Source organism: Myodes glareolus, chromosome 11 (assembly GCF_982192425.1).
Source record: "Myodes glareolus chromosome 11, mMyoGla1.1, whole genome shotgun sequence".
Lineage (NCBI taxonomy): Eukaryota > Metazoa > Chordata > Mammalia > Rodentia > Cricetidae > Myodes > Myodes glareolus.
In genome coordinates this window covers 27414173-27438201 of record NC_142036.1, presented here as the reverse complement: position 1 = coordinate 27438201, position 24029 = coordinate 27414173, and the positions used below count along the sequence as shown (strand labels likewise).

Sequence of the window (24029 nt, the reverse complement as noted above, 5' to 3'; positions counted from 1 at the left end):
GGACCTGAGTTATAGCCCCAGCGCCCACGTCAGGTGACTCACAACAATCTGTAATTCCAGCTCCAAAGGATCCCTCTGGTCTTGCTGGGCATGGTCACTCATGTGCCCATACCCACATGCAGAAAACACATACACATACACATAACTAATCATAATAAAATAAATCTTTTTAAAAAAAAACCTTAAAATTTCAAGATTGCCATCAACAGGATGAATCAAAGTCTAGCAAGCGTGTTGATTTTTACATTGACAAGTTTTACTAAAGAGCTTCAAAGCCAAAATTTGGGAGACACATGCATGGTTATTTTCCACCTAGCAAATAAACAAAATGGGGGTATGGGGAAGGAGGCTAAACCTCTCTCCTTGGTATTCCTCACCATGAGTCAGATTTAGCTGACTTAGGTGCTGGTGGCTTGGGGCGGTGGCGGGGGTGGGGGACACCTCTAAAATAGCCTCAAAATGAAAGCACCATTCTCCATTCACAAGAGAGGAAATGTTTCTAAATCAACTGGGCAGTCATCTTGGCAGCCTGGAAACAGTCCCTGGGCCACTTAGGAGTGCTTCCTCTCCCAGCTCAGCTACCAAGCACACTCCGCCCTTTGCTCCCCCCTCCCCCCCAGCACCAGGCGGTCTGTGTTTCTGCTCAGGCAGCCTGAGAGAATCTGCTCAAAACACCACAGACCTTCAGGATCAAATGCCTCAGCTCAACCTGGAACCCGCTTGCAAGCAGGAAAAGACTTCATTCCGCCTTCCCCAGAGGACCCTTTCTCCATGGGCAGCACTCTGGTCTCAAAGTCTCTAAAAAGACTTGTTCTAGCGGTAGGTACACACATCTGATAGCAGACACACAATTCCACAATTAATGGCTCAAATGTATTCTTTTCAGCCTTCCCCTTGCACAACTCAGAGGTTGCAAAATGCTAAGTAAGCACGAACGCACATCCTGGCTTTCAGGCTCTCCCCTGAACTATTTTCAATAAAAATACAGTTATGAAATCCAGGAGAGCGCAGTTTGGTTGATGTTGTAAAATGACCTTGGTTTGACAGGCATGGGCTCAGGTTTCAACAGATGTTGGGGGAAGGCTCACAGAAGCCAGCATGTTCTCGGAGCATCTGTGATGATATGCAGGGGTTTTTGTGATTGTCCTTGTTGTTTTTGAAAGTGTGGTCATGGTAGTACATGCATATGTGGGGTGGGGGTGGGGTGGGGGTGACACTTCTCAGTTTCTATGACAACCATGTCTCCATTCCTGGGTGACTAGACACCATCTACTTCCTGTGTCTAAATGTTTAAACCAATCAGAAAAGTGTTTATACCGTTAACAACTTCTGGAGCCCAGCTTCTTTAATGAGCTAGTTTAAGGCTCAAATGAAGATGTCTACGGGGGTCTCGCTGTCTTAGAGTGATCCCCTGTCATCATGGGCACTAATTCAGTCTTCTGTGGAAAGACAAACCGCCCTTTTCCTTGGATGTGAATGTGTTCTGCTCCAAACAGACACCACGATCTCTGGCAACAATGTGCATGCGGGCCATGACTGCTCGCTCTTCATTGTCCGTTTTCTCTTTCACTGTCTGAAGACAGATTTAGCTCGAGAAACATGCTAATTCGCAAGGCACTTAAATTATCAAAGTAATGATACAGTTAAGCATCCATCTGCCGGGGTTGCTATTTAAATGCTCAGATGAAAAAGAAATTAGGAAAAATTAATACCAAGTTGAATAACTTTGCATTCCTACAACTGAGGAACAGAAATCATTGAGACTGGATTGTGAAGTCCCCCATCTATCAGTGCCAGCTAGAAGCTGACATCTGCAAGGAAATTTGACACCAAAATGGCCTACTTTATCTGGATAAAACAACAACAAAAAATTAAACATAAAGACACCCAGAGCGAGCCAGATGCACCCAGATCAAAAAGCAATCTCGCAGAAACCCATGCACTAGAAGGCAGATCAGAAATTACAACGAGGTCTTAAAAGAAGGTTTCGGGTGACTGTTTTCCTAAGTCTCCATCTCACTGGCCAATCAGTGTGAGAGTTAGAGCGGGCTCCAGACATTCGTGCTGTCTTCAGGGCTCTGCACCCTCAGAGCTGCTCAGCCTGGTTAAGGCAGAGCCGGCGATCAATGGAAAAACAGGGAACAAAAGGGAAATACTGATGTCTTCCTCAGCTCGGAAAGCCATTCCCTTTTTCCTCAATGAGCCAGTAGCACCCAGCCTACGACAGCGCCACGGGGGAGCTTCCACCAGCCGAGTCCAGTCCTTTCTGAGCTGGCAGTTTCGTCTTCGCAATCATGTGTCCCGACGCTAGCACAACCCGGTGACGGAAGGCTCCCGGAGCCCAACCAATTGAAACTAATAAATTAAATAAATTAATAACCCCCACGATTAAAAGCTCCCAAGAAAGACCGCGTTCCCCTTCCCCAGATGTCATTCTCAGACTATAAACAAAGCATGAAAAATAATCTTTCAGGTTAGGAATCTGGGTTTTTCTCCTCAAAGCAACGTTTTTCTCCAAAACCAGAAACATTCCTGCTTCCTTCAACGGATACTCTGGTCTGACCATGTCACACCGGGATATACAGCTCCGGTATTTGAAAAAGAGGTTTAAACTACCCATAGATCCGACACTCTGTTTATAATTGATAGCAAAACAGTTACGACAGCGATGTTGTAACTCTGCCCCAGCCAAACTCCACATTTAACACGTTAGTTCCTTGAAAATACAAGTCATGCCTGGGGACCCCTCCAAAGCCGCCTCCCTCCGAAGTCATTAACAGAATTACATCAATTATTCGGTAATTTTTATAAATATCCATTGTCTGCAATTTTTTAAATAAAAATGTAAAACCAGTTATCTACAAATTCCGGGGGGAGGAAGAAACTTTTCTTTCTTTTTCTTTCTTTCTTCTTCTTCTTTTTTTTAATGAACTTACTTCTGAGACAAAAACTAATGAAAATAAGCGACTCGCCATCCCTGGATCCTTCCCATTCTGGGCTGCATGCTATAAATCAATCCGAAACTAGGTGCACAGATGGGGGCGGACACCTTAAGATAAAAAGCCAAGGGTGCCCCCCAAATGCGGGCAGGCTGGGCAGCGAGGCTCGGGGTGACAATGCTAACCCCGGCAGAGGCTCGCTAGGCAGCCAGTGAGCCGCATTTTCGTTACCTTCGATCGCCTGCCCCCCCGCTGCTTCTCGCGGCTGCATTGGGGGGCTGCGGCGGCGCTGGACTCGCGGGGGGCCCCGCCGCCGGGTCGCGCCGTCTCCCAGCCGAGCTGCACCGACCGCGGCCGGAACACCCGGCTCCAGCGCCCGGCGCCCGCCCGGGGTCGACGGCTCGGCTCCCACCCGGGCCCGGAGTCCTGCTGGGTCCTAGCGCTCGCCGTCCGGGCCGCGGCCCGCTCTGCAGCCTGCACGTACTGTGGGGCGGCCGGGGAGGGGGAGCCCCGAGAAAGCACTAGTGAGAAAGCCGAGCCGCCGTGGGTGCGGAGAAAACCGAGTTCAGTGCCAAAGCCTGGGTGTGCAAAGAAAGACGCTGGCTTCTGTCGAACTCCCAGAAGGCAGATGCTAGAATCTGCAGCCCGGGTGGAAAGCACAAACGTGGCCGGGAGGTTTGCTCCGTGCACCTGTGGTATAGAGTGCGCTCACAGAAGGTAAGAGACATCGCGGGATCCTCGGAGATTTCAGAATATTAGGGGGGAAAAGTGGACAGTTCGTGCGCTTGAAACCAGTTTTCTCCAATCTTTTCCCCGTTAACAGTTTTTTTTTTCTTTTTGCATTTTGCTTTCTCGAGCTTTATAATTTGTGTTTTAAATAACAAAGCCCCATATGGCTCACCACGTAGTCATCTGATTTTCAAAAGACCTCCAAAATTACATCAAAATATGCACTCATGTATCTCCTAAGAAATCAACAAGAGAGAATTAATGGTGGCATATGGTGTGCCTCGTAGAGAAAACTTAATTACAAATTAAAACAAATGTGAAAATTCACAAATCCCATAAACCAAAAGTAAATTATGATCCTAGATTGATTCACAGATCAGCTCATGTGCCATCAGGGGTACTGTAAAAAAAAAAAAATCTAGTTTTCTTTCTCAACAGGAGAAAGCTGTTCCTTTGCAGGAGTTCACCCAACCTCTGTTTCCAGTCCCACCCCCACCCCACTTCCCCCCTTTGGGGGCTCTCTAGCAGCCTTTGGTTCTGCATTGACTGTAGCCCACCTGGAAGGTACCTTAAACCTTGCAGGTTCTCCTTGAAGACGATCCCATCAGCTCCTGATTTGCGGTAACAGTGCTTTAGTTGGGGAAGCCTGTTTGAAAGGTTTGGCAACTGAACGTATGCTTCAGTCTTCGATACCACCCCGTTAGAAGGTCATGATTCTGTCCAGACTGCTAATAGCAATGGTGCCATGGTTTCCACCAAGAAGAAAATTAAAACCATGCCTTCTGACTTCTAATTTCAGAGCGGAAAGCATCCCTTTGAAAAGTGTTGATGCCCTCACCTTTCCGACGGTGGCTAGCTAAATGGAATGAAAGATTTTTAAAACATTATTAACTAAACATCACAGGAACCTCTTCTCATACCTACTGTTGTAATATGGTACCTTCATCCATCTTCAAGGTACGTCTGTGACCTTTACCGTATCTCCAATAGAAAACACATAATTCCCAGCTTTCGAAGAAGGCAATGGAGGGCCAGGTAAGGACGGATCCAACCTCACCCAGCTGCTGAGCAGTGCAGCTGGAATGCCGGTGTCAAGCCTCCCACACTTTCAGCAAGTCCTATTCTTCCAAGCAGACATCTGCGCCCATCAACTCCTTCTCTGCAAATGCTGTGGGAATGCAGGTAGATTTATGGCCTCCTCCTTTCTTACCTATAGCAGAGCCCCAGCCTACAGCAGGGCCTCATGAAGCTGATTGAGAATATTTTAGTCTCTGCTGAGATGTTTTGTTGGCAGAAGCTATGCTGTTCAGATTTTCCTCCTGGGTTTCCAGCTCAAGGCTGGGCAGTGCCACGGTCACCCACACGCACTGTTTTGCTCTATGTTGGGGACAGAACTAACTCCATTTGACCCACGGGGCACATTTCCCCAGTGGAAACTGATCACTTTCTAGTGTCCCTCTGAAAGACGTTGTAAACCCCAAGGAGTCAAGTAGTATCTTAGATAAGGTGAATCATTAGTGTGATCCAGGATGCCCTGGTGCCGACCTAAGTGGCACCTGGAGTCTAACGGGCCTTCAGGGAGTCACGTCTCAGCTCTCCTGCACCTGCGGGGAAGCCAGCAGACAGATCTGTTGTGGCTTTCCACTTCCTCCTCCTCCTCTCTGTCACTCCTCATGATGCCTGCCAACCTGTTGCTAACCAGGTGAAGGGCTACAAGCCTGACAGCAACATCAGAAAGGGAGTCCATTTCTGAGGAAGGTGCTCGTCAGGGCAGGGGCATGGGAAGGTGTGGGTGTGTGTACCTTCCTGGCGAACTGCTTGGGAGGATTTGTGTCAAGTTCACTTGACAGGTTTATTTGGCCTCTTTGTAGAAAGACTCTTATGATACTATAGTTATACCATCCGTGTGGCCTTAAAACGGTGTGAACACTCGGATCCAAGCCACGTTAGCACTGGCAGGAAACGGTATGATGCCGCAAGGCCGCCCCTGTACTAAGCAAAGGGCAAGGCTGAAGCAAACCAGGAGTGGTGTCAGTGATAAGAAACTGTCACCCATCCATCCATCCATCCATCCATCCATTCGTTCTCAGCTTCACTCATTCGTCCAGCCATGACTGGATCAAGCTTTGAACCAGGCGTCACTCTAGGCTGTGGGATGAAAATGATCTGGTCCTAGTCTGTCTTTCCGTGGCTGTGACCGAAGGCTGGCCAAAAGCAGCTGGCAGAAGAGCTTTTGGTTTCACTTTCCAGTTCCCAGGTCCTAATCCATCACTGAGAAGTCAGGCAGGAACCGGGAGACAGGAACTGAAGCTGAGACCACAGTGGAACACTACTTTCTGGCTTGCTCAGTTACTGTACGTGTGTGTGCATGTGTGTGTGTGTGTGTGTGCATGTGTGTGTGTGTGTGTGTATCCATACCTATGTGCTCAGGGGTGGTGTTGCCCACAATGGGCATTGTGGGTCCTCCCACATCAATCAGTTGGGTCTTTTTGATTTTGTTTTATTTTATTTTATTTTATTTTAAGAAAAGACCCACAGACCATTCTAATGGAGGCAATTCTTCAACTGAGGGTCCCTCCTCCCAGGAGACTCTGGCTTGTGATAAAAACTAACTAGCACAAATGTCCTTCCACCACTGCAGCCAAATTATGTCCTTAGTGCCCTAGGTTGAGTGCCAAGTGTCCCTGTCTTGGGGATAGTTTTCTTCTGATCCATTCTCAAATGCTTTCTTCTCTGAGTTGCTGAAGCTCCTTTTGCCCATCTAGGTGTCCCAGAATCCCGGGTCAGTCGGCTGCTGTCTGGTTATGGCCAAGAAAGAAGACAAAAGGGGAGGTGGAGAGTGGCAGGAAGGAGCAGGCCAGAGAATGCCATCTCCTTCCTCTTGCCTAATGGCATCATTTGCTGGGCTGCACCTAACTGGATCCTTTGTCGGGCGACCTCAGGCCCTGGGCCCAGTAAACAGTGACTCTTCTTACGAACTGCTCAGTCTGGCGGTGTTGTTAGCTTTCTGCTGGGATTAATCCCTGAGTAACTTCACCTTGATACATAGGCGAGCAGAGAGATGAAAGTCCTCTGGAATGTTCTGCTGGAGGGAGCATTCAAGCATGGCCAAACTGTGGAGGGCCAGAAAGGTGAGGCAGTCTAAGGGAGACACCGTCACATGAAGAATTGCTGTACATCCTAAGCCTGGGTCCCTTGAGCATTGAAGGTGATTGTGGTTTCCATACCCTTTATGTCCTGGAAGCCCTCTGTCCCTTCCCCAGTGTCTCTTGTCTCCAGATCTTACTGTTTCCCCTCTCTCTTTGCCCTGACCACTCTCTGACACTTTGGATCTATGATCTTCATAATCCACTGTCTCTTCCACACACCGCAGTAGAAGTTCCACAGTGCCAAGAATCTTTGCTTTTTTTTTCCCCACTGAGAAGTGTCAAGAACATAAAAATGTCTGAACTGGCTATGGTAGCTAACATCTTTAATCCCAGCACCTGGAAGGTTCACAGAATTGCTGAGGGTTTGAGGCCAACCTGGGTTACAGAGACCCCCGTCTTGAAACAAAAACAAACAAAAAGGTGTCTGATATATTGTAAATGCTCAGTTTTTTTAAAATACATAAATGAGGGACTGGGGTGTACCTTAATAGGTAGTTTGCTTGCCTAGCTTGCAGGAGACCCCAAATTAGATTCCCAGCACAACATAAAATGAGTATGGTAATGCAAATCTGTAATCCTAAAGATCAGAAATTCAAGGTCATTCTAGGCTATATAGCCAGAGACACTGTGTCAAAAAATTTAAATGAAATGGATAAAGTTAAGAAATAAAATATTTGCACTAGTTCACATTCTCCAGAGGAACAGAACCTATAGGTGTAGGGTGGGACTTTCTATTGGGATTACCAATTAACTCTGTCACACCAGTTGGCTCTCAAATAACCACATGGAGACTTCTCAATCATTATAAAATGCTCAGTCAATAGCTTAGGCTTATTACTAACTAGCTCTTACATTTAATTACATTAAATTAACCCATATTTCTTATCTACACTCTACCACGTGGCAGTACCTTTTTCAGCACAGCATGTTTATCTCCTGCTTCCTCTGCATCTGGCTTGCAACTCCATGTTTCTCTGTCCTTTTTCTTCCCAGCAGTCACTCATTTTGGCTTTCCTGTCTAACCTTTTCCTGCCTAGCTATTGGCCAGTCAGCTCTTTTCTTAAACCAATCAGAAGGTGCCTTGGCAAAGACACATCTTCACAATGTACCAAAAAGATTATTATATAATACATAGAATGGGAGGAGACGGAGGGGAAGGAGGGAGGAAGACATGTTGGTTGATATTTATTCTAAGAATTTAGCTGTGACAGACAGGTGTGGTGACACACACCCTTAATCCCAGCACTGGATGGCTGAGGCAGGTGGATCTCTGTGAGTTCAAGGACAGCCACAACTACAGAGCCAAGCTCTGTCTTAAAACAAAACAAAATCTGGTTTTACAACTCTGGAGGCTGATCTATTATCCTATGTCTTGAAGCAGCAAGCTGCGGAGTTAGCCAAGCTAACAGCATGGCTCTGAACACAAAGGAGGCTGAGCTTTGTAGGAGTTATTCTTGGACCCAGTGGAGGATGACTTAGATCTGACATGATTTAGAAGGGAGGGTGACTTACTGGCGATTACCATTATCCTAGTTTAGATGTGGATATGAAGGAATTTATTACTGGTGGCTTCAGAGGACCCTCTGGTGACCCATTAACAACAGGTGCTCTTGTACCCATCCCAGACATCAGACAGTAGGAGCCAGTCAGGAGTGAGGAGTATAGAGAAAAACAGCCTCAGTTACTGTGGTGGTAGTGGTGACTGGGCTTGACAGTGTCTCTTGGCCACTTAAACTACTCAGGCAGAGACGTTATAAATGGGCCTGCCTTTTGGAGGGATGTCTCAGTCCACTTAGGAGGCATTTAGGAGGTATAGTCACAGACCAGGTCTTGAAGTGAGTCTCACTTCGAGGCCATCAGAGCCCTCTGGAATTCTCTCACAAGCCAGGAAAGCAAGCTTTCTTCTACCCTGATCACTAAACCCACATCCTCCGATTGTGGGTTCTAGAGATGGATAACAACCCAACAGTTAACCCAAGTAGGACTCTGAAACATGATGAAGACCCAACATAGACTTTGGATTACCCAAACAACCCTTTTTTGCCAACTCCACCATCACGATTTGGGTTCCTCTGTATAAATAGCCACTGTCTATGTACACAGGCATGTGCTGGGGCTCTGTGCTGGATGCTTCTCAAACTCGGTAGATACTGGTAAGAATCCGTTTAGAATGGAAGAAAGAGTTGCCACTTGCTTCTCTGCATGCTTTGAGTCACAATGAGGTGCCACTTGTCATCACTCCATGGAGTCATGAGCCTTAACATCCTTCGTGAAACTGATAGCCGTACCCTTTTACTAACACTCTAAGGAGATGGGGCAACAGCGTGGGCCCTGGACCTCATTATTTCCACCCACCATTTTAAAGAGATTCACTACCTCCCACGGGTGATGGGACTGTCACTGTGCCTCCTGTCAAGAGGCAAGCTGTGACTCATTCATCTCTTTGATGTTTCTGTGTACATCCCTTCATGGCCCCAAAATGTAGGAATCTGCAGTTGTCTTGCTTTGACAAGACAAGTGGGTAAGTGTTGTCTTATCTCTTCCACTATAGGGTCGACTCAGGAATATGGCCAGTTTGCGTCTTCACGTTGGTTCTTCAACTCCAGCTGAGGTCCCAAAAGAGTTATTTCTCCTGAGTGTAGCTGCTTTGTCAACCTTGAGAGGATGGCATGGGGCCGAATCCTGCCAAAAACAGTCCAAGGTGGCATGGAGCCAGCCAGCTGGCTGCTAAGCAGAGCCCTCTCCCAGCCTCTCTAGGCCCCCTCTGGTTCCCTTTTACAGCTGTCTGGCCTCAGGTAATCATTGGCACTCTGCGGGTCCCTGGCTCTTTTCATTCCCATGTTTCAGATCACTTTACACACATTAATTAAGCCTTAAAACACTCAGGAAAGGAAAGCCAAAGGCAGTGGGGATGTTTGCAACATGCTTCTCCATGCTCTGGCAGGAGAGCTGGCTGCCCCGCCCCCTCACCCAGCCCCTCTCTCACCCAGGTGAAGCTTCTGTGTTCTCTGCGTAGTCAACACACATCTACATGCCACAGAAAACCCCGTTCATTACTGATTTAGGACAATCAACCTCCCCATTGAGGTTACCTGCCATAGCTGAGCCATGCCACCTTTGGAAGTGGAGCTGTGGGCAGATCTGGCTCAATGTTTCACACCCAGAATGAATGTCCCCAGTTTATACCTCTGTGACCATGGTCCAGGGCCTTGGAATAAGAAGATCTTAGCCCAAGTAAGGTAGGCAGTGCTGAGCAAGGAAGCCTGAGGTTGACCTCTCACCTCCACATGCACATGCATACAGAGAGGGGTGGGGTAGGGATGGAAAGATCTTGAGAGACAGGGAAAGACCTTAGCCCAGATCTAGCCCCTCATGGAATGGCCTTACAACTATTGTTTCGCCTCCTAAGGCTGACTGTATCATCTGTAACACGAATAGGATGACATCCAGTGCCTCCCCCATGATTTCTGGGAAGGATGAAATCAGAGCATAACATGCTAAGCATTTGGCACAGAAAAGGCTAGGTATTGGGACCTTTTCACGCCATCTTGTATCTAATCCCAATCAGTCTGAATTAATGTCGTTTTGCTACTGAAGTTTTAGAGACCCTGCAGTTCCAGCTGATATTGGTGTCTATGAGATGAGAAGATAGGAAATCCAAATGAAGCCTGCAGTTTACTTAACGGTTTTGTTTTTTTTTGTTTTTTTGTTTTTTTACCAACCATTAATCCTTAGTTTAGATTAATCTATGACATTTGAGCCATTGGCATTACAGGAAGTTGGGTAAGTGGAATGCACGAACTGTGTTTTAGTGAATAATCATAATCTTATTTTGAGTGCATCAAAATTGGTAATGGTATCCAGTAAGGCTAACACTTCACCCACATTTTTAGTGTACTATTTTAAAAATACCTCTATGGCTTCCACGAAAATAATAAATGTCAAGCCTTTTGTTACCAAAATAAGAGACAATTTATGTTAGCTCCAGCTGTTATCACCACCAAGGAAAATTCATCGAGCTTCCTGTGTCTGCAAAGTGCCATATTGAACATTAAAATAGCAAACATTACCATCAGGAGAAAACCATTGCTTGTGTGGCAGTCCATTTAAGGTAGCTGTTTGTGTGTAAGATATTTGATAACCTTACTATTTAGGCCCCTAGCGCTTTCCTTATTTCACAGAAAATGGATGGTTTTTCTAGCCATGCCGCTCCAAGCCTTCCCCTCTGGTGAGAAGCAACTAGGAAGAACCATCCTGTCAAATAGCACTATAGATTATACCACTTGCCACTCTGAATGCAGGGTTTGCGATGTTCACAGCAAAATCACGGGGGCGGGGGTGGTGGTGGTGGTAGTGTGCTTTTTCCTCTGACTTCATGGAGACCACAGGATTTAAATATACTATTTCCTCACTCTTTTAGTGCATGCAAATTATGACATTGTGAGGGGTCAGAAAGAGCCCTGCATCTGGTGGGTGGCAGGGTGGCAAAGAACCTCGTTATCTGTCACATCAGAGAGTGTGACTGTCATATGGCCACCTTACAACCGGTTCAGCAGAAGAACCGGGGCTCAAGAAAAAGTGAACCCTGGGTTAAAAGTTGCTCAGCTCTCCAGTCAATTCAAATCCCTGGCAACACTTCGTGGTATGTCAGCTGAGTATCCGTGAGCAAAGTTGGTACCTGTGACCCAGGGTACTGTGCTGAGCCCCTGTCCTCCAGCATGAGAACATCATTTGTTATTGGGAGAGTGCCCTCTTCCTGTGCCCGGGGACTCCCCAATGCTAGGAGGCAAATTGACTTCCTACTAAAAAGTAAAAGGCCACAGGTCATCTTCTCACTTCTCTTGATGTTGGGGGATAACGCAGAGTCCAGGTTTGTCCAGGAGCTAGTGATGGGAAGGGGTGGGGCAGTACGTGTGATGGTTATTTCCCAGCGTTTCATGTAGCCCAGGCTGGCTTCAATGTCCCTATTGGCTAAGGATAGCCTTGAACTTCTGATCCTCCTTCCTCCACCTCCAAGTGCTAGGATTATAGTCATGTAACTATATGCTTGCCTGGATGATTAATTTTTATTATCAACTTGATTGGCTAAGGAACTCATCAATTCTCAGCCCTTTTGGCTATGCTCAAGTGTGAACAAACACCCAGCACATTAGTAAACCCTCCTTGGGGTGCATCGATGGCAGCATTTCCAGAGAGGGTTAACTTGTGGGGGATGGCCTACTGTGAGTGTGGCACCGTCTCATGGGCTGTTGTCCTCCTAGCCTGAATAAAAAGGGGCAAAGGAGAAAGCCAAGAGAGAGCAAGTGTTCCTCTCTCTTTTCCGGTCCTCCCTTAGGAGAGCCAGCAGCCTTCTACGACCAGGGACAGGAGCTGGATTGGCTGCCACGCCTCCTCTGCTATCGTGGAGTGTATCTAACCATTTCCTCCTCAAGTTGCTTCGTCAGTCGTAGTTACAAGAAAATGTACTAATCTGATGCTTAACAGAGTAGCTGAAGTGTGACAGCAGTTTGATGGGACCACTGTTGGTGTCCACAGCAGGACCATAGCCATAACCTGACCTCTCTCCAGCGTGACTCCAAACCTTGATTAGAATACATCACCTAGGAGCCACTTCCTCATCTCTCATAAAGATTCCCATGAGCCCCTCACCATGGTGTAAAGAAATGTCAGCTCCTCTGGTAGGTGCAAGTGTCTTGTCCCATCAGCTACATCTTAGATACTAGTTACACCCACCAGCCAATGTTAGTTTGGCAGTAGCATTGGGTCCACGTGCATCCCCCATGCCTTCGGAACAACCCAGACAGCATGGGGCTATCTATGACCACAAAAGGAGCTTGAACTAACTTACCTTGACCACTGATGCTAAATGAACTAATCCAAGAAAAGAGCAAATTTCATCTCGCATACCTTCCTGAAATGGGTAAGGTGGGCATGCTCCTGCAGGGGTATTTCTGGCTTTCTCTGTTGTCCTAAAGAAGCAGCCCAGGAGAGCTTTGGCCAAAGGAAGACAGAGCAATTATGACAAATGCTGAACAGAACAGAAAGACCTCCCTGGTTGCAGAGGAACTGTCATTAGTTCTGTGTTTTTATAGAGAAGAAACAGCCGGCTTCATTCAGCCTCCTCTCTCTGTCTTATAGAAACCCGGTCCCATTGTGGTGAGCACTTGTAATTCACCCATTAACTTTTCCCTTGACATTGGACTTCACAATGAGAAACCTTCAATGGGAACGGATCATCTTGTTTCAAAGAGCAAAGAGCTTTTCCTTCAAAGATTCCTTCAAAGATTGAGAAAACACGAACCTTCATTGATAAAAACCTGGATCGCAGGTTTTTCATATTCTCCAAGCAAGTTAAACTCAGAAATGGAATCATTTTTTTTAACAAAACAAAGAGGTGAAGATATCACTAATCCTTTCAATTATACTCATGTTAGCAACCATGAACATAGGCCCAGGAGCAAATGCCTGTGTTCTCTAAAGAAAGCAGGGTGGATTTAAGAGAAATGGAGCAGAGGTCCCAAAGAAAGGCTGTCTGCTATTCATTTTGAATTCTTCTGCCTCCCATTGTTCAGAGAGCTATGGCTCAGGGAGAAGAGCGGCCACGCCTGCAGGCGGAGTTGGGAAAAGTGCACCCCCACCCGTTTCCACCTAAGGCCCTCACTTGTCTAATTCTTTTGACAACTGCAGAGAAAACCTTCACCCAGTAACCGTAGGAATCAATCGTTAGATGCATGGGACAAAGAACTTAGTGTGTTTTTTCCAGTTTTGATGAAAAAGGGGAAATGGTGTAGGAGTTCCTTTGTATCTCTGTGTTGCTTTCATTGGTTGAATAAAGAGACTGCCTTGGCCTTTTGATAGGGTAGCCCTTAGGTGGGCGGAGTAGACAGACAGAATGCTAGGAAGAAGGGAAGTGTGGCAGACGCCATGATTCTCCTGCCCAAGATGGACCCTGGTTAGACTCATGCCAGTAAGCCACAGTCAAGTGGCGATACGCATTAATAGATATGGGTTAATCAAGATGTGAGAGTTCACCAATAATGGGCCAGACAGTGTTTAAATGAATACAATTTCTGTGTAATTGTTTAGGGTGTAAGCTAGGGACGCAGCCCACTCCTCATTACAACACCTAACACTGCTCTAAAAATGGCCACCAGGCCATCCTGTTAGGGTATGTCACCAAGAATGTCCAGACTCACATCTCACTGGTAGCTTTGGCCATTGTCCCATGGCTCATGTCTGAGGAAGGTGTGCCCACCTACTTTCCTGTCTCCCTCACCCACTCCCTCACATTCCACAAGTTACTCCCCATCCCTTGTCCTTTCCCTCTGTGGTGACAATAAAGGGCTCCTGGTCCTTCCTTCTTCATGTACCCCTGCAGTGACAGTGATGTGGCCTGTACTTCCTGTTTTTAGTAAGCTGTTCGTGCTGAAGAACCATGGGAGATCTTCCTCCTCTCCTTCTCAGGGATTAGCATTTCCGTGAGAGCCGAATAATAAAACTAGATTGTAAAAGCCTGTCAGAGATGTAGTGGCGCGTGTCTTCCTTCCCATGATTGTCATGGGCTGATTAGGATTGAACTTTGTTGTTGTTACTGTTGCTCCCAAGTGGAAAAGCAACGGGAATTTTTCTCTGCTAGGCCACAGGGATGGGTGTTGAGGGGGAAAGGACCTGTGATGCCTTCTAAAATGCAAACTTGAATTTTCTAGAGAAAACAGAGACTGAGGAGCAAAATGAGACCGGAGAAGGAAGGACCGGACCGACCACCAGGCCTGGTTCTCACATTAGTTGTGCGAGCGTCAGACCGACACAAACTGTTCAGGAGAACTGTGCTCTCCTTGGCTCTCAGGTTCAGAACTCCTTATGGACTCAGGAAACTGATTTTCCCCTCCACTTTTAACTTGAAGAAGTTTGTTGTTCATTCAACAGGAGGTAAACCGTGCCCGGTACTGGAAGCCTAGCCAGCTTCCTGGCTGGGGCTAGTGAGATCATGGGCCGCAGGAAAGAATCTACTACTGCAGCTTTGCAGCTTTGCAATTTGCGATTACATTCTAAATCTTATCCCTTATACATAAGTGCGGCTCTCGCCCCTCATCAAAGCAGTTTCTTTTTACAGCAAAAGGAGACCATCGCAGGAAGCCACAAACAGACATAATGCCGAGATCAATGGATCGTGGAGAGCCCCGCCCAATGGATAGAGTTACACCCTAGCTCCTGCATCCTTGGCTCAGGCAACATCCCAAAAGAGTGGGTAGAAAGATTGCGAGAGCCAGAAAACCAGGCAGTGTGCAGAAACAGTATCTCCTAGAAGTGGCTGCATAAACAAGACCAGGACGATGAGGACATCAATGGACACGTTGATGTGGAAGGGGAACCATTTTGCAGGGTCCCAGCCCTAGACAAAGAACTACAGGCAGCTACTGACTGCTGGGAGAAGGAGAGTTAGCTTCTCCTAGGGAAGAGCCCCGTTAGTGGTTGTCCAATGCAGACTGATTAGCCCTGATACCATATACACAGAAACAACAAAAACCAGATCCAGCAGAGTCTATTTATATAGTTTAAATGTTAAATATATTTTTATATATTTATGTATGTATATACATGTAACACATAATCAAAGCAAAAGAGGCTCTCAACTTGAGAGTGGGGAGGACATGGACGACTTTGAGGGATGGTAACTGGGAAGAAAGATGGGGAATGATGTAATTCTATTTCAGATAGAAGCACTTTAAAAAGAACATATGTTATCTGGGTGTGGCAGCACACACCTTTAACACCAGCACGTGGGACAAAGAGATAGAAGGCTAGCTAGATTGCATGGCAAATTCCAGCCCATGCAGGGTTACATAGGAAGACCCTGTCTCAAAAAAAAAAAAAAAAAAAAAAAAAAGACCATATGCAACCATGTGTAACTTTCTAACTTACCTTTATGAAACGCTCATGTGGCTTTCTGATTGTTTCTAGTCTCTGGTTCTGAACAGTTCTCAACCGTGTCAAAACTTCTTGTTGTAGTCAAAATGATTCTATAAATGTAAAAAAAAAATGTAAGGATGCTAAAAAGGATTTTGTTGTTTGCTTGCTGAGCTGGGGAACAGAGCCGTTTGTAGCTGCTAGGCAGGTCCTCGTTCAGTGACAGCCGTTCCCAGGCCCTCTGGTCCACCTTTAAGTGATAGGTGGCATACACAGATGTAATTTAGATCCCTGTTGGACAGTAGATATATATGTTCAACTTTGTGCTAGGCATGCACGCACACACACACACACACACACACACACACACACACACACACACATTCTGAACAGTTATAAGAAACCATCTCTGCCCTCCAGGGCCTTGATGTCTGTACAAATCCACCTGTGGAAACATTAACTGGCCTAGCACAGAACAGAGCTGAGGCACAGGGTACAGGAGAAGGGGACCGGGAACCTTAAGGCTGACATGCTCTTCTCATCCAGCATCTACACAACAAGCATTGGGCCTCCTTTCCTGTGCTAGCACCGTTCTGTGCTAGGGATGTTTGCGTGGTCAAAACGAGATCTCTGTCCCGATGGGTCTCGCACTGCCATGACTTACCAAAGAGTCGTGATCTACTTTACACTGGGTGGATAGAAGACGATTCTTTCAGGTAGACGCTTCCTAGTGTAATGACAGAACGGTAGAAGAGGAACCAGCATGGGATTATGGGAAGACCAATGAACACAGAAGAAAGAAGTGGTACACAGGTCCACAAGAGGAGTGGGATGAGCAGGTTCAGAGAAGGCAGACCAGTTAGTGGGGCCAAGGGGCTGAGAGAGAAAGGAGTAAGATGTGAACGGAGACAGGATGGATCACTTAGGCCGGGGGCTCTCAAACTTCCTAATGCTGAGACCTTTCATTACAATTCCTCGTGCTGTGGTGACCCCCCCCCCCCCACACACCCTAAAACGATCTCATTGCTACTTCACAACAGCTAGTTTGCTAACTATTGTGAATCATAATGTAAATGTCCGATATGCGAGCTATCTAATATGTGACCGCAGTTGGGTTGCGACCCACAGGTTGAGAACCCTGACTTAGAGTATCATAAATCCAAACAAAGAGTTCAGATTTATTTATTCCAAGTGTTGTCAGAAACCACTAGCAAGGTGTTGAGCAGAGAGGCGCAGGTCTGAATGAGGTTTCTAAAATGGTTGTCTGGAAGGTGGTTTGCAGAAGGGAGAGATTGGAAGCTGTTGAATATGCTCCCAGAGAGGCCTGTGAGGATGCTGACGAGAGCAGTGGATTTGAGAAAGCCAGCAACAGCAAGACTGTAGGTCCCACTAATAGGACTTAATAACTGGTTGGTCCCGAGGAAGGAGAGGAAAATCTAATAGCCCTTAGATGCCTGCCTTAAGCATGTGGATGGGTGATGAAGCCATTCTAGTAAGATGGGAAAACTAAGTGACAGCTAGTGTGGGTCAATGGGGTGTACTAAGAATCCCGTTTCAGATGTGATAGGTTAGAGATGTTCATCCGGCAGCCAAGTAGAGACTGACATTTTGCTACTCTTGGAGAGATTAGGCTCTGTGTGTTGTCAGAATTGGAATTAGATAAGATTCTTGTAGTCCTCAGACAAGTATTAGAGACATGACCATCTGGTACTAGCAGGGACATTCAACATCCCTTGGTCTCCTGGCTCACACCTTAATCCCAGCACTCCAGAGGCAGAGACACACAGAACCCTGTGAGTTCAAGGCCAGCCTGATCCACAAAGCAGGTTCTAGGCCAACCAGGACTTTATATTGAGACCCTGTCTCAAAACAAAACAAAACAAAACACACACACACACACACACACACACACACACACACACACACAAAATCTCCTGGTCTGAGCCTTTTTGCCTATTTTTTTCAGGACACATAGGCTCCATCCTTTCTTCACCATGACAAAACATGAGAATCCAGGGTTCCCTGGGGTGATTGAGTGCATTTTAATTCATCTTCTGTTTCTTTTTTTGGTTTTTAATTTGTCTGTGTGTGTGTGTGCACCTTTGCGGATATGCTCATGTGTGTTGTATCTATAAAGCCCAGAAGACGGTATCAAACTCCCTGAAGCAGGAGCTGATGAGTGAGCCACCCAGTGTGGGAACCAAACTCAGGCGTCCTGTAAGAATAGTACACGCTCTTTACCTCTGAGCCATCTCTCCAGTCCCATAAATTTCTAAAAATTGCATTTGCTTATTCAATGTGTGTGAGTGAGTGTGTGTATGTGTGTGCCTGTCTGTGTTCCAGAACACGTGTGGCAGTCAGAAGACCACTTGCAGGCGACAATTCTCCCCTGCCACCTTGTAGGTCCTGTGGAATCAAACTCAGGTCACCAGGCTTAAGACTAATCAAGTACTCATCATACAAAGAAAAACTGTAAAAGGGAAATGCTATGTGTGGAGTTGTTTGATGAGTGAAATCCCTGCACGTGCACACACGCACGCACGCGCACACACACACATGTAAATGCACACACATGCGCGCACATGCACACACACATGTGCTCACACACACAATTTCACTAGGTAAAGAACCACTGCATGTCTTGCATATACAAATGTTATAGAAAGAAACTAGGCACACTGAATATATTGAGTTGGCATTCATCAGGTGAAAGAGGCCAAAGGCTGAACCTGGTATTAAGATGACCATGAAAAGAGCTAATCTGGACACTACAAATAAACCACGTGGCACGCCCTGATCAGTAAGTACTCCCTCTGATGGAAGCCCCACTGACTTGTTGACAAAACTCTGCACCCATATATCATATTCCAGTGTTTGTTCACCAGCATCTTTTCTAAAAGAGAGAAGCCACAGTTGGGCCTTCCCCAAGTGCCCAAGTCCAGTCCATAGCCATCAACATCATCTAGCCCCTTTGAGCTTCAACTATCAGTAAAATGAAGCAGATGGTCATTTGAGAATCCCTAGTCTTCAAAATCATAATTTTCATACTTGCCAAAACCAAATAAACCAAGAACAAATAAAACTTAAAATCAAGTAAGATGTACTTTTTTCCCTCTGCTTGGGCAGGCCAGTGGCTGGCCACTAAGAACTCAACACTTGGACCTTGGACCCCACCTGTTTATGCCCCCCCAAACTACCTTGTCTTTGGTGTTTTGTTGAATACTTAAGTTGATCAACAGGAAACACAGTTCTTAGGAACGAAGACATTTCCTTCTTTTTCTACGATGCACAAGTTTGTCTTTGCAATATGACCTCAGCTGAATTTGCCAATGCTAACATAAATGCTTCTCCCGCCCCTCCCCCGACACGTATCATTTAAAGATAGCACAGAATCAGCTTGATGTGAAGACTTAGTCTAGTCTTAGGAGAGCGACAGAGGGACAATTTGTGGCAAGTAGATGTCACAGTCTTTTAGTGGGGAGAATTTTTTTTTAATGTTGGTTTAGAACCAATCCTAGAGTCTCCATGGGGACTGAGACCATCCATTGAATGTCAGTAGATGAATGACCCTCCCTCAGGGCCAGAGCCTCTTCCCATATCTTCTCGGTATGGGCAATTCTCTCTGCGTGGGATGAAAAGCTCCCCACCTACCCTGTATTGCCATTAAATGTTGGCCCACTTTAATAACCACAAAGCTTGGCACGTGTTCCACTGGGGAGCCTCCATACTCTCTCAGATTTTGTTGTGAAGAAGCATTTGCTTCTCTATTGCATCTCAGGCAATAATTAGCACAAGGCCCAATGAGTAGTAGGCACACCATCTGTTGAGAACTGACAGAATGAATGAACAAACAGGCATCCTTACAGCGTGGTAAGGAACTCCCTGTGGTCAGAAGGAGGAGGGAGAGAAGGCGTACATTCACAGTTGACTTAAATATTCCCCTGGCCGGCTGGTCCCTCTCCACCCACAAGGTAAGTCCCATGAATTCCCCTTCTGTCTTTGTATTCTCCAGGCAGACCCCCTTCAACTCCTGCTTCCTCTCCAGCCCCCTCTTTTGATTCTCTGACTCTTGTAACTTCAGACGTGGTGCTGGAGACTGGGGGGGGGGGGATTCTAGAACCTATGTTACCCAAGCAGGTATGTTATGAACATCGACTCTTTGATGCTTTTCTCCATTTTATAGGGAAAGAAATCACTCCCAGATGTTGAGACCTACAGGAAGTAGGAAAGACCAGGAAGCCCAAAGGTCTATTATATTCTTCGCCTCTTCCTATTTCATCGCGTCTCTTCCATATTCCAGGCACCTTCTAAATTTCGCTATACTTCCTCTTCTCAGACGGAGAACACTGAACATGAAATAATGCTAAGAGCTCATGGCAGGAAGACGATTGCCAGGATGTTCGAGAAGCCCGCAGGATGCGGGAGGGGTGGGTCCAACACAAATTACCCCCAGTTGCCACAATTATTTTTTAATTCTTTTATCTGTTTTGTTTTGTTTTTAAAGCGTCGTCTTTGTTGCCATGCATTCCTAGGTGCCTCTTGATCCCCTTCAAAAAGTTCTTTCTTATCTTCTCTGAGCTAAGCAAGTGACTTGTCAGATTCACAAGGCTCATGAGTGAAACGGGGGATGTTTCTTGAATGACAGTAAAAAGATGGACGTGAACCACACGAATGAGCTCCGTGGTGTTTATTTCAGCGGCTCAGAGGCCTTTATCTTGAGCTGTGTTCGCTGTGGCTAAGACGATTGGAAAAATGACCTCTGGGTAGGTGAGTTATTGCTTCAAAAACCCATTGTTTCCTTTAAAATAAGTAGGAATGGCAGCTCAGACAGAATTCTGCCTTCCTTGTAGGATGGATTCTTTGTTTAAAAATAAGTGAAAAGAATCCCAACAATAAAAAAAAAATGGTGGGACAGGATGCTCTAGGAAAGATGAGCCGAGTGAGTTCCGTGGCGTGAATAGCTGAGGGGAGAGGAAAATAACGCTGTTTTGCTTCTTGCACTGAAAAGTCAATAGGCAGCAAATGGACTCGCAAGCAGGACTGACATTCTTTTGGATGTCCTTTGTAATTATAAAGCCAATGCCCAAGCAAAACACAGCACAACCCAGCCCAATGCCTGCTACACAGGGGATCAAGTGGGGGTACAGCTAGATTTGTAAAATGGATTCCTAAGACCTCAAGAGCTCATTGATGGAGAGGATGAGAAAGAGGCCCCTTCAGAATGGCTTCCACTTTTTTTGTAAAGCTTTGTAGTTTAAAAGCCCTGGGAGCCAAGAGGAGATGCTGCTCAGAGAATTACCCCTGATGCAGGAAGGAACCCCACTTTTAGGTGTCTACATCCTTACTGTTGAACAAAGATTGCCTTGTTGTTACTGTTGTTAGATTTTTTTATTTCTCTCTCTGTGTGTGTGTGTGTGTGTGTGTGTGTGTGTGTGTGTATGTGTGTGTGCGCATGCCCATAGAAGTCAGTAGAAGGTATCAGATCTCCTGCAGCTAGAGTTGAAGGTGGTTGTAAGTCACCTGTGGGTGCTGAGATTCAAACTTGGGTCTTCTGAAAGTGCCCCAAGCACTTTTAAACACTAAGCCATCTCCCCAGCCCCTTGTTTTGTTTTTCTTTTTTTCTTTTTCCTTTCTTTCTCTTTTTTTCTCTCTCTCTTTCTCTCTCCCTTTCTTTCTTTCTCTCTCCCTTTCTTTCTTCTTTCTCCCTCTTTCTCTTTCTTTCTTTCTTTCTTTCTTTCTTTCTTTCTTTCTTTCTTTCTTTCTTTCTAACACAGAATATCACTTTGTAATCTAGGCTGGCCTCAAATTTGAGATCCTCCTGCCTTTGACTCCTGAGTGCTGGGATTGCAGGGACAGGTTACCACACTGCCCTGTGATAAAGATTTAATGCACTTTATTTGCTCTTCATAATGCCCACGTGTCTGTTGACAAACTGTCTTCTTTACCCCTTAGAACTTCTTAAGACCACCACTGAATCACCATTAAAAATGTTCTACTGAGGGATATCGTGAGTGTGTGTATAGGTCAGAGATTGTTTCCTGAGACAGGGTCTCACACTGAGATTAGAGGCTCATCAATTAAGCTCAGCTGGCTGGTCAGCAAACCCCAGGGATCCCCCTGCCTCTACCTCCCCTATGTCAGGATTGCAAACTGTGCACTACTGTACCTAACATTTTTTGAATAGATGTGCTAAGGATTGAACTCAGTACTTTACCAACTGAGCCATCACCCAGCCCCTCGTCTCTCCATCACCATCCTACCCTGAGCCCCAGTGAGTACACCAGAGATGGGAAGGAGGTTTGACCTTGCATTCTAGTTCCTGGCATTTTGAAGAAGGAGGGGCAGAAATTAAGGAGGCAGAGCAAAGGAAAGAAGGCCCCCACTCTGGGGTAGAGTTTGTACTTCCCGCTATCTGAGAGTTCAGAAAGTTCAACACGATAAATCAAGATTGCCTGAAGAGATTATAAACACTTTCCTACAGGCATCTCGAGCAAAGATCTTCGAAACAACATCTGAGCTGTGCTCACTTAGGGCCTGGATGTTCGCGACCTTGATCTTACAATCTTAGCAGTCCTTGCTTGTTCCTATACTGAAACAACATACCTTAAAAAGCCACCTCCTTGTTAGGCAGGGACACAGGCATTAGTGTGGCAGCATTCCTGCTGGGCACACATTAGCATTGAGAATGGATCACTCCTTCATAATCAGCTCTGGATCCTACTTCCTGCTTCCCTGGTAACCGTAGAAAGGGGAACCCCACAGTTGTCCTTCCTGAAGATTTAAATACCATACATAAGAAAAGGTGCAGGTGCAGGATTTTGCTAAGGCCCATTAAGGGAAAACTATTCATTTTCTCCAGGTCAAAGGACAGAATCTAAGTTCTACACCTGGCCCTGAGTGGAAATAAGACATTCTGATCTGCCCCCAAAGACTGGAACACCACACACTATTGTCCACTGCTTAAGAGTTAATCCAACTGGGCCTGTCAATTACCTGACCAAGAGATCACTCCCCAGGAAAGCTGATTCACCTGAAGACATGCTAAGCAGGTGGGAGGAATATTCATACCCCTAATGAGAGAATATACTTATACAACCTAGAAGCCCATCCCCCGAGGCAGTTGCTTACAGATCTCCACTGCCAAGCCTGCCTGCTTTATACACACACACACACACACACACACACACACACACACACACACATACATACATGGGTGTTTTGCACGCTTGTATGTCTGGCCACAATGTTTATGCCTGATACATACCTGGTGCCATTGAGGCCAGAAGAGAATGTCAGATGCCCTGAAACTGGAGTTACAGATGGTTGTGAGTCACCAGATGGGTGCTGGGAATTGAACCAGGGTCCCCTGGAAAAGTACCCAGTGTGCTTCACCGCTAAACCATCACTTCAGCTCTGCAGGTGGTATTTTTGCTGCTATTTTTATGTTTTAAAAAAACCAACATTCTCTAGTTGGTAGTGTGCCTCCCAAGTGTACATGTGCACTAAAGTAGATGGCCAAGTGTCCTTCTGGAGGCCAACGTAGCTCAGATGACTATTTCTTCTACCTTTGTTATCCTCCGTCTCTTTCTACCTCTGATTTATTCTAAAGGTGGAGGCCCACACCTTTAATCCCAACACTTGGGAGGCAGAAGCGGGTAGATCTCTGAGTTCGAGGCCAGTCTGATTAACAGGGCAAGGTCTGGGTTAGCCAGGACTACATAGAGAAACAGGCTTCTACCAGCAATTCTGTCCATGCCAGAGGCCAGACATGTCTTGAAAACAAAGCAAAAACAAAAGGATAAGAAAATAATAAAAAAAGAGTTGTCTCTCTTACATTTACATTTAGTTCTCCAATATGCCTTGAACCTTGTGGAACTGCACACTTCATTTGAATCAAGAATCAGATTTTCAATTGGAAAAGCTGCCACCTTAGCATTCTCTACAATCTGGTGAAAACCACTCTTGTCAGGTGAGGTGGCTCGTGTTTGTAATCATAGTACTTAGGAGGCTGAGGCAGGTGGGCTGGGATTTAAACCCAGCCTAGTACAGTGTGTGTGTGTGTGTGTGTGTGTGTGTGTTAGTCACATTGAAAGTATGTTTGTACTAAATATCCTTCAGCCACCTTCATTACTTCCATAGTTTTAAAACATGTATTTTCTGTGTCTTGTGTACATGGACACGTGTGAGTACACAGTCACTTGTATATGGAGCCCTGAGGTATCTTTCTCCTTCACTTTCCACATTATGTTTTTTGTTACAGGGTCTCTCACGGAACTTGGAATTCACCAACTCCCAGGCTGGCTGG

The 24029-nt window shown here is 46.0% G+C and overlaps 1 protein-coding gene and 2 long non-coding RNA genes across 8 annotated transcripts in view; 2 read left to right on the top strand and 1 right to left on the bottom strand.

Annotated features, from left to right (window-relative positions):
* The window catches only part of Foxn3 (forkhead box N3), a 386273-nt gene extending 382969 nt beyond the window's left edge, over positions 1-3304 (bottom strand). For 3 of the 4 annotated variants that reach the window (XM_085697820.2, XM_085697824.2, XM_085697825.2), the window contains exon 1: positions 3171-3304. The gene's annotated coding sequence lies outside the window, so the exon portion shown is untranslated. The remainder of the gene's footprint in view (positions 1-3170) is intronic. The other variant, XM_085697821.2, reaches the window with a different exon arrangement.
* Positions 3305-3379: 75 nt separating this feature from the next.
* Positions 3380-10531, top strand: LOC125410071 (uncharacterized). 3 transcript variants are annotated; one of them, XR_007234965.3, is made up of 4 exons: positions 3380-3656; positions 4468-4625; positions 6434-6799; positions 9369-10531. It is a non-coding gene; the product is annotated as an uncharacterized LOC125410071 (long non-coding RNA). The 3 variants fall into 3 exon arrangements; XR_015739211.1 differs by lacking the exon at positions 9369-10531 and having other exon boundaries at positions 6434-7050; XR_015739212.1 differs by lacking the exon at positions 9369-10531 and having other exon boundaries at positions 4468-4850; positions 6434-7050.
* A 9334-nt stretch (positions 10532-19865) lies between these two features.
* LOC146892463 (uncharacterized) lies at positions 19866-20387 on the top strand. The gene is made up of 2 exons (XR_015004356.2): positions 19866-19970; positions 20061-20387. It is a non-coding gene; the product is annotated as an uncharacterized LOC146892463 (long non-coding RNA).
* Positions 20388-24029: the final 3642 nt, after the last annotated feature.